General features: G+C 51.1%; 1 long non-coding RNA gene across 1 annotated transcript; it reads right to left on the reverse strand.

Moving 5' to 3' along the window:
* Positions 1-847: 847 nt before the first annotated feature.
* Positions 848-12,580, reverse strand: LOC139077254 (uncharacterized). The gene is made up of 3 exons (XR_011529607.1): positions 12,390-12,580; positions 1,816-1,928; positions 848-1,120 (listed from the first exon to the last, which is right to left on the reverse strand). It is a non-coding gene; the product is annotated as an uncharacterized lncRNA (long non-coding RNA).
* Positions 12,581-13,304: the final 724 nt, after the last annotated feature.

The following is a 13,304-nucleotide window of genomic DNA, read 5'->3' on the forward strand; positions in this document are numbered from 1 at the left end:
AGTCCTAAGGGAACTCATTCCACTGCCTGGACTCCTCCTACGAAGGCCAGGGGCTTCTCTGCTGGCCTTGGTTCTTGGGCCTTTCAGATTCCCAGGGAACATGACGCCCAAGTCGATGTCGCTGCAGCCAGCCAGGGTTTCCACCCAAAGTGCAGTCCGCCTAGTGTTGCGGTCCACTTGGTGCATGGAAGAAAGTGAACACAGTTTCTACTTCTCTTCCTGCAGAGCACCCTTTTCCAGAAGTCACCTGCACAGAGATAGGGGGGCACCTCCCATGCCACTAAAACTCCTCCACCATCGAAGTGGGCTACTTGCAGCCCATTGTAAGTGGCTCAGCATACTCAGTAGACCACAGGGCGGGCCCTCTGCTGTGTCTTTCTTGAAATCTTGAGGTCTTTCTAGAAATCTATCCAAATTTCTTTTTTGCCACATTGTTACAACAACTGAAAAATGTGTGTTACCTTCAAAGATGACAATTTGACATTAATTAGGGAATAAAAAGAGAGAGATGGGCTAGGTGGTTTAAAATGCATCTCTTTTCTAAGAAAGCTGTAGTTTTCAAGTTTTATCTCGTGTGTTATAAATTCCCAGTTCAGCCTTTTGTCATTTGGATTAGCATGAGAGGCAAAATGTGAAATTTCTCAAATCAAAATGCTTTCCTCTCAAAATTAGACATTGGCCCGACCTCCCACCCACTCCATGACAGAAGAGACAGCCATCTGCCTACATACTCTCTCGGAATTGCTGACATATACCCACCCCCCCCAAAGGCCCTCAAAGCCCTGTAAAACTTTTAAAACTTTAGCCTTTATGTCAGATTAGAGAAACCAAACAATGTGACGGTAGATGTGATGAAAACCTCTGAGTTTATTTTTCTCCCGCTTATGAACGTGTATTTATATTTGCCGAATGAAACTCGTGGTGTGTGCTTCGATGAATGGAATTTCAGACTCTCCCTGTGCACAGCCAGTGGGCGAAGGTCACCTTAAACGACTTTTTCTTCTCATTCGTCTTTTCATCCCCAAACCGGTTGCTTTTTCCACTTGCTTCCCGGGTGTCTGTACATAGTTCGTCTTTGTATGGGAGCGCTCTCCCGTGTTCTAATTTAACAGATGACGGGCTGTATGAGGAAGAACCATGTAAATAGAGTACAAAGTAAACTGGATCTCTATGGCCTAGGTTTTGTACATACAGAAACTGCATGGTATTTAAATTATTGTTTGTCTCTGATGATGTATGCAGTTTCTTTAAAAACAAACCAAAAAAAAAAAAAAAGTCTAAAAAAAAATCCTTGACTCCTGTGTGTTTTATCAGCCACCAGCAGGAACCGCTGAGAATACTATTTGGCTGGGGACGGGGGTAGGTCCCCTCATCAGCAAAAGAGTAAGAGTTACGGAGATACAGGACCACCTCAGGGAGCTGGCATTAGTGGGGGAGGAAGGATTCTTGCACATAGGCTAACTGTCTAGATAATTTTTGTATGCTAGGACCTTTTTCTTCCCAAGGTTTTTTTAAGAATATCTAAAATGTACTGCCCAGCTGTCTTTTAATAATCCGGGAATGATGAATATAAATTAACTTGTTACAGCACTCAGAATCGTGTCCGTAGTGTCAGATATCAGACAGCCTTACGCAGCAGCAATGCCCTGGGGGACCTTTGCGGGGTCACTGCCTGGAAGCAAAAGCCCCAGACGACTTTGCTCTTTGAATACTTACATCTGTCTCCTTTCTTGAGAAGCCTTGAGTCCTGTAAAAAGAAGCCTTTGTCCTGTAAAGCAAAGAGCTTTCTCTCTTAACCTTTGGGTCCTAACTTACCTTTTGGAGGTTTTGAGGGAAGCAGAAAGGGCTGCAGTGCTTGCTGGCTGCATTTAAGGTGGGTGACCTTGCTGGGTGATATATCCTTGGTCTGGCAACGTAGGCAGGTGGCTCTGGGAAAGAAAGAGGAGGCTAGCATGGCGCTGTTCCCCTGCACCATTGCCAGGAATCACCGGGGGGGTCTTGTTAAAGGGCAGATGCCAACTCAGTCGGTCTGGGGTGGGGGGCCTGAGAGTCTGCTTTTCTGACTAGCTTCCAGGACATGCTGATGCCCTTGGTCCTAGAGTCCCATTTCTGAGTAGCAAGGGCTTGGGAGTACAATCCAAAGGGAACCGCTTTTCCTTTGCCTGGGGATCTCCAGCCTCGGAGAAGTGGAATGACTGTGTGTGCTGCTTATTTCTTTGCTGAGCAGCAGCCGCAAAGCCCCCACTGGGTGTCAGCATCCTGCAGCATTGCATCAGAATATCTGCGCAGGCTCTCGCCTGTGCAGGCCGAGGGTCACTGGAGCAGAAGTGGTCACAGGAGAGAGGGCCTGTGGTTTGCAGAAAGGATTTCAGCTTTCGAGCTAAGAGCTTCTCCCTCATTTTGCGACCTCCTCCCCTTCAGAGCACTCTGACCTTAATAAGTCTAACCTGTAGAACTTGACTGCGGTTATGTAGAGGAGAGAAAAGGCTAAAGGCAGCTTTGGTAGAACCCCAACAGGCTCTGCCTTGCAAGAGGGAAGGAAACTGGCCATCATCCTAAGAGGGAGCCCTTTCCAAAGTAAACAAGGTCACAGCTGCACAATCTCAGTAGGCAGAGGTGCCTGCTTTGTCCCTCCTCGGCTGTTTACACCATCCTGGGACAGAGAACTAGTGTCTCTGCCACCACACCTGCTGGGCAGTGTGGCCAAGTCACTTAATTTCTCTGGGCTTCAGTGTCCTCATCTGGAAAATGGGGGCATTGAAATAGATGTCCTCTAATGCCCTAAGTCTGACGTGCTATGCCTGCCCCCACTCCCTGCCTTGGGTTGGCCTCCGGGAAGGCTAGGAGGTACTGGGACCTGTCCTCTGCCTGTGTCTTCGTGAGGGCTCGTCCTGAAGCTGCTGTCAACCAGATTACCCTACTTCGTCCTGCCTCCCCCTTCCTCTGGGCAAAGCACCCTTGAGGGGCTTGTGGACCTCGGGCAGTGATGCTTAAGACACAGCCTGCTGTCCTGTGCAACACCTCAAGTTTGCAGGCGCTTCAGTGATGTGGTTACATCTAATTATTAATCCAAAGGCCACGTTTGACACCGGAAATGCTCCCTGGCTGGCTCTCCACAGGTCTGAAGCACTCTCCTGGCCTCAGATGACTCCAGGTCTACAGCTATAGCTCAGATCTGCCCTGAGCGCCTGACCCAGGTGTCCAAATGTCACAGAGCAGCAGTGTAGACGTTAAGAGCATGTGGCGTTGAGCCCAGATGCCCTGTGGTCAACTTCCGGCTCTACCCGTTACTAGTTGTGTAACTTGGGGCAAGTTACTTAATCTCACTGTGCCTCAGCTTCCTCATCTGTGAAATGGGAATCATGGCACCTATTTTATAGCACTGTTAGGATTAAATTAAATGATATGTGTAAGGTGCTTAGCACCGTGGGTTGGCCTTACTAAATGTTAGCTCTTACGCTTGACATATGTCTCAGAAGCGCCTCAAATTCAGTGTGTCCCAGAATACTGTTTTCATATTTTCAAGCCCTGCCCCTCGACCCCAATCCTGTCCCTCTCTAATTTCCTTTTGCAGTGAAGCTGGCTTCTCCTTTCCACTTCCAGCTGATCATTGGTTCTAGAACTATTCCACTGCTCTTTAATTAAGGCCCTCACCGCCTGCCTGGCTGAGTGCAGCCAGGGTCGGCTTGCCTGGGCCTGTCCCCGTCCAGTCTTGCTGCCAGAATCCTCTGTCCAGATACAGCCTTGCTTGCACCCCGCTCCCGCTCGACCTCTGCCGCGGCCCCCACTGTCCCACCGATAGAATCCCAGTCTCTTGTGGGCCATCCTTGGTGCGAGTGCGGCCCATGCCGGCCACGTCTGCCTGCTCAGGGGTCCCGGAGCTGGCCCCCGGGTGTGTGTGGCCATGGATCCCTGCGACGGGGCTGTTGACGTGGACAGGCTGTGGGGACGACGTCAGGGACAACCAGGGCTAACAAGGCTTTGGGGACTGAGCCCTAAGCTTGCCTGAGCCGAGTCTAAGAGAAGCCTCACGAAGTGACCTGGGAACTCTCATAAGGAGCCAGAGTGCTCACACATGCAAAAAAACCCAAACACACGCACCTAAGTATGAACAAACAGCTGTCCCCTGTGGTCCCTGACGTGTGGCACTCCTGATTTCTAACTCTGGCTGCCTGGACACTTGATTCCTGTTGATGCCACCGCTCGCAGTTCCCAAACATGAAACCCTCACTCCATAGCTGGCACTGTGCTCCTCCCTTTCATGCACAGTTTTATTTCATCCTTACAAACCCGGGTCTGCTCGACTCTAAAACATCACTCTTAACCTCCCTGCCAGGCCCATGCACGCACTGCTTCACCTCCACTTGCTTGAGTTCACACTTTCTCAGCTTCCATCCAATTACCCCAGTTGCCCATCTTAAGTGATAACATCATCTTCTGACACCAAGAACCAGAGATCAGGAAAGATACCCGACAATCTCCCAGCCTCCGGGAAGGGGGAAGCTGTCTCCTCGACCCAGCTCCTCCCTCTCCCCTCCTGGGCGCTGCTGTCTGTGGGCAGCTGAGTCTCCCGCCAGTGGGCACCTCCCACAACCAGGAGACAGTTGGCCCATATTTACGACTTCCCTCGAGGGAAATAATGTCAAACAAGGCACTTGCGCAGCGTGGGTCCCACCTAGAGCTGCGGCGAGGGCAAGAGGAGACCAGCACGCTGCCTAATATCAGAGAGGAAGAACAGACCTGACAATCCATCTTGGGTGTGCTGCCAGTCCCTTTCCTAAATGCTATTTTTGGTAAAAAAAAAAAAAAAAAAAAAAGGGTTCTGCTCTTTTGTGCCATTAATCAGAAAATGCTCTCCTTATTTCATAATAGGAAGCCATGATCATCCAATCTTTCCACGGGGCAACGCCCCAGATTAAGGCAAAGGGCCCTGTTCAATGAACTGATGAATTCGTTTGCAGAAGAGACAGAATAAACCACAAAAGCAGAATTTAGCTGCTGCTGCTTCCAGGCTATGGCAGCCAGTTCAGAGGCCTGCTATCCTGAGCTGGAAGTCGACGCCCATTTCTCGTCTCCTCCATAACAGATGGAGGCTTTGCGTCTCGTGTTGTCTCCGAGGCTCCGTGGCTCTTGTCTGGTGATATCATTGCTCTTGTCGTTCCTTTAATAAAACACGGGAGGCAGAATGGTGGGAGGGAGGGAGAAAATGTCACTCTGTTCCTTAATTACTGATCTGGAGTGGGACAACTGTCACTGACACCTTGCCCAGGGCGGTGTTGGGGATCCATGAGAGGCTATGTCTTTACAAGGCCTGTGACTTCAGAGCCTCCACCCACAAGAGGGCAAGTCTGTCTCCAGCTACACAGGTAAAAATCCTTTACACACAAGCTGAGCTTCTTATCTCTGAAAGTCCCCCCATGGACGGAATGAGGGTAAAGGCCTCGCCCCAGCATCCCGGGGGGCCTGCCAGCTGTGCTGCGGGGGCAGTGCGCCTGCGAGAGCCCTCCTGGGCCTTGTTGCCTCCACACCTGAGCCTCCAGAAGGCCTCGGCAACCTCGCGACAGCCTCAGCGTGCTGGCTGTACAAGGCCCTGGGGTTAAAATAGCAAAAACAGCATCTGGCAAGAGGCTGGCCTTGTGCACACTCTGTGCTGCCTTGCTGTTGGGTGGTGGGGACACTTTCCCAAGCCAGCATTAAAATGCTTGCTGTCACCCCACCAGCTGCACCCTCACCCCATCGCTCAACACCCAGCCGGCCGTGGCAACAAGAGCCCCTGCTGCGGTGTAAGTGTCTTAGGTTTTCCTCAATCCTCTCTCACGGACTTGGTTACGACAGCCCCTAAGCGGGCAGGACAAACCCCGATGCCATCCCTCTTCCTTCCCAGAAGAGGACACGCACGGCCAGGCTGGGGTTTAGGCTGACAGAGCTGCTTGTGAGAAAGGGAACTAGGGCCCGCGGGGTGGAGGAGTCACTGTCCATTGCATACCCTCTGGTCCTGTTGCCTTTTATCCTCACATGCACATAGCCTTTTCCATTAAAAAATTTAGTGACAATTATTTTATTTTTTTTAAAGAAAGAATTGAAAGTACACACAGTGCTGGCTGCCTTTCGTCTCACCTGAACAAGGAAACTTACCTATGAGGAACAAGTCTACACGGATAGACCTTATTTCAATCATATCACATTTAGAAATGTAGGAAGAGACCACAGGCATTTTTCAGACCATGTAGCAGCTGGTCAGAAAATGGAGCCCACGGGGCCAGGCAGTGAGAGGTCCCTATGGAGCAGTCCTGTTTCAGGTCCCCACCCGCCACCTACCACCTTCCAGGTGAGAGAGAAGTACATCTCTTGATAGCTTTGGTTCATTGTAAAGATGTGGTCTGCACCCTCCAGGAACGAGCTGGCTCTGCAGGAGAGAAACAGTGCAGGTGCCAACCGTAATTAATTGGGGTGGAAATAGGGGAGGGAACAAGAGTGATGCCTTTGGGTTTGGAGGGTGGTAGAGAGAAATCTGAAGCGAAAACGGTCTCTGATTTGGACAGAAGAGGTGTGGACGGCTCTGCTGTGGTTGCAAACATCTTACTGCGGTTCCTGTCAGCAAGAGAGCGCGAACACTAGCTGTTGATCACGGGGTCCATTCAGCTGGCTTGGGGCAAGCGGCTGGGGCGAGCCACTTGGGTTTCATCAGCTAAGCAATGGGAGAGGCACTGGGAGAGAGCAATGAGGAGCTGAGATGTTGCCTGGGCCACCTCCCGGTCCTCAGCCTAGAGGTCCCTCAGCTGGGGGAGGGAGGACTGAGCTGAGGCAGGTTTCTCAAGACCCAGCTGAAAGCTACTCATGCTGCCCCGTTCCCCTGAACAAAACCACACTCACAGAACATTAATGGTAACCGGGGCACTCAGTCAACCCCTTCTGGTTAACGTACCAGCGGTCTCTGCTGCCCTCAGCACACCGAGGTGAGCACCCCAACAGAAGCCCTGGCAGGTGTGTCAGTGCCCATGTCCCCACGCGTCCCCATACTGCTCACATCGGCACTGGTCACTGCTGCTGGCCCGTCTCGGTGTCCTCATACCATCATCCTGAGCCCCCGGCCCCCGCAACACCAGCAGAATGAGTTCTGCACCCCAGCACCGTGTGGGACACTGTCATCTGTCGTCCCCATTTTACAGGCGAGGGGACTGAACCTAAAAGGAACAGGATCACACAGCTGGGAAATGGCACACCCGAGCTGCGAACCCCGGGCTTCTGACTCTCAATCCAGTTCCCTTGGCTCCAACATGACTAGGGAATCCCACAAAGGGTGCTCAGGAGGATGAGAGTTTTAGACACATTTAAACCTGTGTCTGCCTGCATCTGCTCTGGGGGTGTCAGTTTAGTACTGGGTTCAACAGCCTTCACATAACAGGAAACCCAAATAGTGGCTAAAACAACTGAGCTTTTTCTTTTTTTTATGTAAAAGAAGTCTGGAGTTAATCAAGGAAGAACTTGTGACACCATCAATGTGCCACAGCTGTTTTCCTGCCCCACCAGCCTCCTCATGTAGCTTCCATCCTGTAGGTTGCCTCATGCTCCAAGATGGCTGCTGGAGTTCCAGTCATAATGCATGTGTTCCAGGCAGGAATTAGGAGGAAAAGTTACCTGCCAGCTGAGTAAATCCTCTTTGGATAAAAACCCTTTCTGAAAGTGCTACCTAATGACTTTGCCTTCCATCTTACTGTCCATCCCTCTTTGCACGAGAGGCTAGGAAATAAAGTTGTATTAACACATGCCTACCTCAAATAAAATTGAGGTCTGTTTAGGGAGGAAGAAAGGGAGGATGGACATGGTTGATTAGCTGCCACAGAGCTATCCTTGGTAATGAGCTGACGTGTGATAAGGTTATAGTGAAACCACTTCCAGTGACCCAGTGGAGAGAGAAAATTCATAGAGAACACCTGCCTCTCGGTACAGAGATTCTATTGAAGTTCTGATGGAGTGCTGTATAAACTTTTAGCAATATCCCCACCATCGCCTAGAAATGAACTCAGACTAATTTAAAAATGAGAAAATGGCACAGGCAGGTGGCATTCTCGGTGGCATCTTTCATTTTTTAGCATCAGGGTTGAACCTTGTACTAGGTGAAATCCACATTCCCTAGGTCCCTGCTACTCAAACTGTGGTCCCCGGGGACCAGCAGCACCGGCAAAATCAGGAAGCATATTAGAAATGCAGAACCCCAGGCCCCACCCCGGAGCTACTAAATCAGAATGTGTTTTTTAACAAGGAACCAGGGGATTCCTATGCACATTAAAGTTTAAGAAGCCCCATTCAAATGCATGATTTTAAAGAACCTGTAATGGGCCTCTACTCTCCTTAAAACCCCTTCTCAGGAAATAATCACCAAGACATTTAGTCTGTAGTAAGACTGTCACAATGCCACCTCTCTGAGGAGAACACACATTTTAACTATTATCACTTGTGGAGCAGTAATACCTAATGTCTGCGGAGTGCTTATTCTGTGCCGGCACTGATCCAAGGTACTATGTGTCTCTGCACTTAGTCCTCCTAACACTTCCATGAGGTGGCTACTATTACTACCAGCCCTCCCATCTTACAGATGAGGACCCGGTGCCAAGTTACCCAGCCAGAAAGCATCAACTGGAGACATTTGGACAATGTCTTGTCCAGAGGAAGGGATTTTAAGGCTCAGAGAATAGATGGGGCAGTGTTTCAGGATGAGGGAGTAGCTTGGTGAAGTGAAGTCGATGGGAAGCTAGGATGCCTGGGTTCCAGAGGCTGCTCTAGACAGGGAGCCAGGATGCCTGGGTTCTAGAGGCTGCTCAAGACAGGAGTTGGGATGCTTGGGTTTTACAGTCTGCTCAAGACAGGAGTTGGGATGCCTGGGTTCTAAAGGCTGCTCTAGACAGGGAGCCAGGATGCCTGGGATCTGGAGAATGCTCTAGACAGGGAGCCAGGATGCCTGGGTTCTAGAGGCTGCTCTAGACAGGAGTTGGGATGCCTGGGTTTTAGAGGCTACTCTAGGCAGGGAGCAGGGATGCCTGGGTGCTAGAGGCTGCTCGCCTACCAACGGTGACCCTGTATAACCCCCTTTACCACCTGGAGTCTCACTTTTCTTATTTGTGTGATGGGGAGGGGAGTGTCGAACCAGATGACCTGCAAGCGTTACTCCAGCTCCAACATTCCTCAGATCTAGGTGTGCCTCCCTGTGATCTTGAAATCAGTCGGCCTTAGCAGCTGCCTGACTGACTTTATCCAGGGTCACTCAACTGCCACCAGGTCTGGCCAGAGCCCAACTCAGTCTAGAGACCCAGATGTTTATACCCTGGGGGAACCATACACCCTTCCCAGCAAGAGGCAAATAAACACAGCTGCTGCCAGCTACTCACCACCCAGCCCTCCCACCGAACCCAGGTGTGGGGGAAGGAGCCAGGCAAAGCCAACACTCCATAGACTTCCAGAATAAATTAGACTTGATATGAAATGTTCACAGAGGAAACACCTGGCCCTTAGAGACACTGCCAAAGCTGCCAGTGGGATGTTCCCACTCTGCCCACCCCCATCTGAAAGGGCTGGGTGGGCCACCCTCAGACTAGCTGGCAGAAACCAGAAATAAGTGGTGAAGGAAAAGCTACCTAGACTTGGTTCAAGGCAGCAGGCGCCTGTTGCCCCTCCTGGCACCTTTGTAGGGCACATATCCAGTCAAAAGCTTTGCTAACTGGAGCAGAAAGCTTTTGAGAGCGTCCCCTCAGTTGATAGTGGACCCAATAACAATGTCCCTCACTCAGCCCTTCTGCACTGCCATGGACACAGGGGAGGCTCCTGGAAGCCATGTGTCTGCTGCCTGACCCCTCCATCTCCATGGCTACAGATGATTGATCCATGGGCAGCACCAGAGCCAAGCTGGACCACAGCCTCTTTCCCACAGATTCAGGAACTCGGGTCAAGAGTCTCTGTCTCCAGAGGCTGGACCTGTAAGGCATCTTCCATCAGAGCAATCCTGACTGCAGAGAAAAGGACGCAACAGACACACAGAGTAGGTCACAGATGGGAGGATAAGAGGGTCCAGAGTCTCTTCAGTCCTGCCCCAGATTCCAGCCCTCCCTCTTTGGGCTCTGAGCCTCACCCCTTTGTCCTATAATAAAGTCTCCTTTAAGCAAGCTAGCTCTGGAACAATCCTATTACTTGTCACCAAAGGAGTCCCAATCAACACTGAGCCAGGCATTCATGCATCCAACTCATATTCATGGACAGGCCAGGCGGCCTGAGATGTGCTTGGCACTGAGGGAAAGAAAAAGAGAATTAGGCATGAGCTCTACCCTTGAGGAGCTCGCAGGCTAGTGTGGGACCTAAACAGGTCATTCTAAATCAGTGCATTAAACGTGGTGGAAAGAATGCAGAGAGGCATGGAGGGAAACAAGCCAGGGGCAGAAGACAAGGAACAGAAAGCTGGGAGAGCTTCCTGGAGGAGGGGATGCTTGAGCTGACCCTTAGGGATAGGAGGATATAGCACCGCAGTGGGGAGAGGACACTCCTGCAAAGACCACAGCACACCCAGAGAAGGGCAGGGACAGCACAGTTTGGGGGAGAAAACAAGCATGAGGAACGGTACTGGGTAAAGTGGGGGTATGAGAAAGCAAGCACGACACAGGCGTCAAGAAGCCTGCATTTCAGAGGGAAACCACATGGAAAGCTTAACAGAAGTTCGAGACGACCAAACAAGAGGCTTCCCAACAGTTACTGCTGAACGAGTCGTGCCTGAGACATCACAGAAGCTCAGAGGAACAAGGCACACTCAGCCTGGAAGGCGACGAGAAGCGTCTCAGAGCGGGCAGGGCCGATGGAGACAGAGGCAGCGCCTGGCCGCCTCTCGTGAACCACACCGTTCAAAATGCTGGTGCTCCACGGAGCTCTACGTTTCTTACTGTGCTTTCACAGTCAACTCATCTGATGCTCCCAAGCAGGCTGAGGGGTGAGGAATGTGAAAGAACTGCTGGGGAAACTGAGACACAGACTGAGCGACCCCCCTGGATCACAGAAACAGTGAGTGTGGCAGATGCTCAGACCCTCTCCCCATGCCCCTCGCCCCCAGCCAAGGCTCTCTCTGTCACCTCTTCCATTAATAAGGGAAGGGGACAAAGAACCACACCTCTCGGAGCAATTCTAACCCTCCTCTGGAGCTTCTGGGCCAACCCAGGTCCCTCTCCCTTGTGTGGGAGCTCAGGACTCGAGAAGCACTCTGAAAGACTGCCAGAACAAAATCTACTCTTGTTTAACTTAATATTTGTCTTCCCTGCGTGGTTATGAGCACCAAGAGGGCAGATACCACATGACTTGTTCAGCAATTAAGCTCAGTCAGTACCTGGCCCATAATTAGGAGAGCATTCAAATTTATTTCATGATTGAATGAGAATGAATAAGACAATAAACGAACCAAGCAGAGCGGAAGGGGGAGAAATGGGGGGTGGACGTAGGCTGGCTGCCCTGGAGTGAGCCTTCTGACATTTAGAAGTGAGTCATCCCCGGCTCTCCTCCGCCTGGCTGCCTCCCCCACAAACCTTCCCAGCAGGTGGAGGAGGGACAAGGGGGATGCAAAACCCACCGAGTACCAGGCTGCTACTTGTTAAGACTCTAGGAAAACATGGGCGGGGGTGGGAGAGGAGACTGGAGAGGAGCGACGGAGGCCGGCGGAGCTCCATCGGTCCCCAGCATGTGGATGTCTAAGTTCTTGGTAAACTACAAAGTAACACCTACATTTTTGGTAATTTTGAGGTCTGAACACTAAGCACTTGCTGTGATATTCTATTTGGAGCTCTGCTCTGTCAGGACATGCTTTTTCAAGGACTTTTCCCATGCTTTCTCCAATCACAGGCTCGGACTCCCCCTCTGGTTGCCGTACAGTAAAACCAGCCCCCAGGAGGATGGGGGGAATGTCACCTCACCAACAACTAACTGTCCACTTACTTTCTAACCTTCCTAAAGCAAGGCCGAAAGAGAGGCCAAAAAGGAAAGGGAGCAATGGTCAGGAAAGCAGGAAGCAGCCGGCCGGCAGCTCTGCCCCACCCCGCCCCAGGGTCCCACAGGAGAGCTCCCACCTCCTCCTGCTCTCATCGCCCCCTCTTCCTTCACCAGCCCTCCCTCCTACTCAAACTGGCGCCGACTCTGGATAAGCAACAGCTGATCAGAGACGTGGTGCTTGTGCCAAGAGCCACGAGCAGTTTCATTTGGCACTGAGTCTAAAGGAGAAACAGCTCTTTGTTTCATCCAGCAGAGGGAATGCTACCAATTCCCGCTACAAAAATTCCCACACTCTCCTCTGCAAGGCAGAGAACAGCGTCCTCCTCAAGCCCATCCAAGCCCAGAACACTCAGCTGAAGACAAAAGCTGCTTACCCTGCATGACCACTGGCAGATGCAAAACGCAGAGCCAGACGCCCTGCCAGCGCCCACAGGCTGCCTTTGGCTAAAGAGCTCAGACGCCACTCCTGTTCATCTCACAGTGCCAGCAGAGGCCGGCACTTGAGTCTTCAGACCTAGTCCTGGGCAGATATGCTCCTCCCCACAGACCTCCCTCCATATTCCTCAATTTCAGGAAGAAAAAATAAGCCTCAAGTCCCAGGGGGAAGGTGATGACCACATGGCAGGGGACCGGTCACAGCCAAGAAGGATTCTTCAGCGGTTCAAGACAGGGCAGGCATGTCTCCCGCCCAGAGCGACAGGGAACGGAGGCCTTCAGAGCGCTTCCTACACATCACGTGATTTGAGTGCTGTCCCATGATTTCCACGCAAACTTCCCACTAACAAAAAAGCATTTCATTCTCAGGAACCCTGACCTCACTTCCTGAAGTGGCCTCACACACACACACAAGCCTGTGTACATACAATTGGTCACTTCAATTTGTCAACAGGCAACAGCCACACACACACACTCCGCAACCCTCCTTGGCCTCTGTGCATACCTCCTAGCAGAGCAGATTTAGAGCTTCTCTCATCTGTGTTTAAGATGACACAGTGGAGGGGAAGGACGAGAAGCTAACTTAACGATGTTAATCCCAGTTTTCCAAGGGAGAGGGATGAACCACGTATTAGCCGCAACAGTTGTGGCTCCAACAGAAACCCCAGGCTTTAACATAGAGGAAACACTCTGCAGGATCCTGACTTTTAAAATGTTTCGAATAAGGGGAATACGAGGGTATTTCCATCAGGAGCTATGCTTTTCACGGAAGGCAGTGGGCAGAAACACTTTCAAAATACTTGGCTCTCAGCAAAATAAAGTTCTGATATTAAAATGATCGGATCCTCACTTAT

This window comes from Equus przewalskii, chromosome 19 (assembly GCF_037783145.1).
Source record: "Equus przewalskii isolate Varuska chromosome 19, EquPr2, whole genome shotgun sequence".
Classification (NCBI taxonomy): domain Eukaryota; kingdom Metazoa; phylum Chordata; class Mammalia; order Perissodactyla; family Equidae; genus Equus; species Equus przewalskii.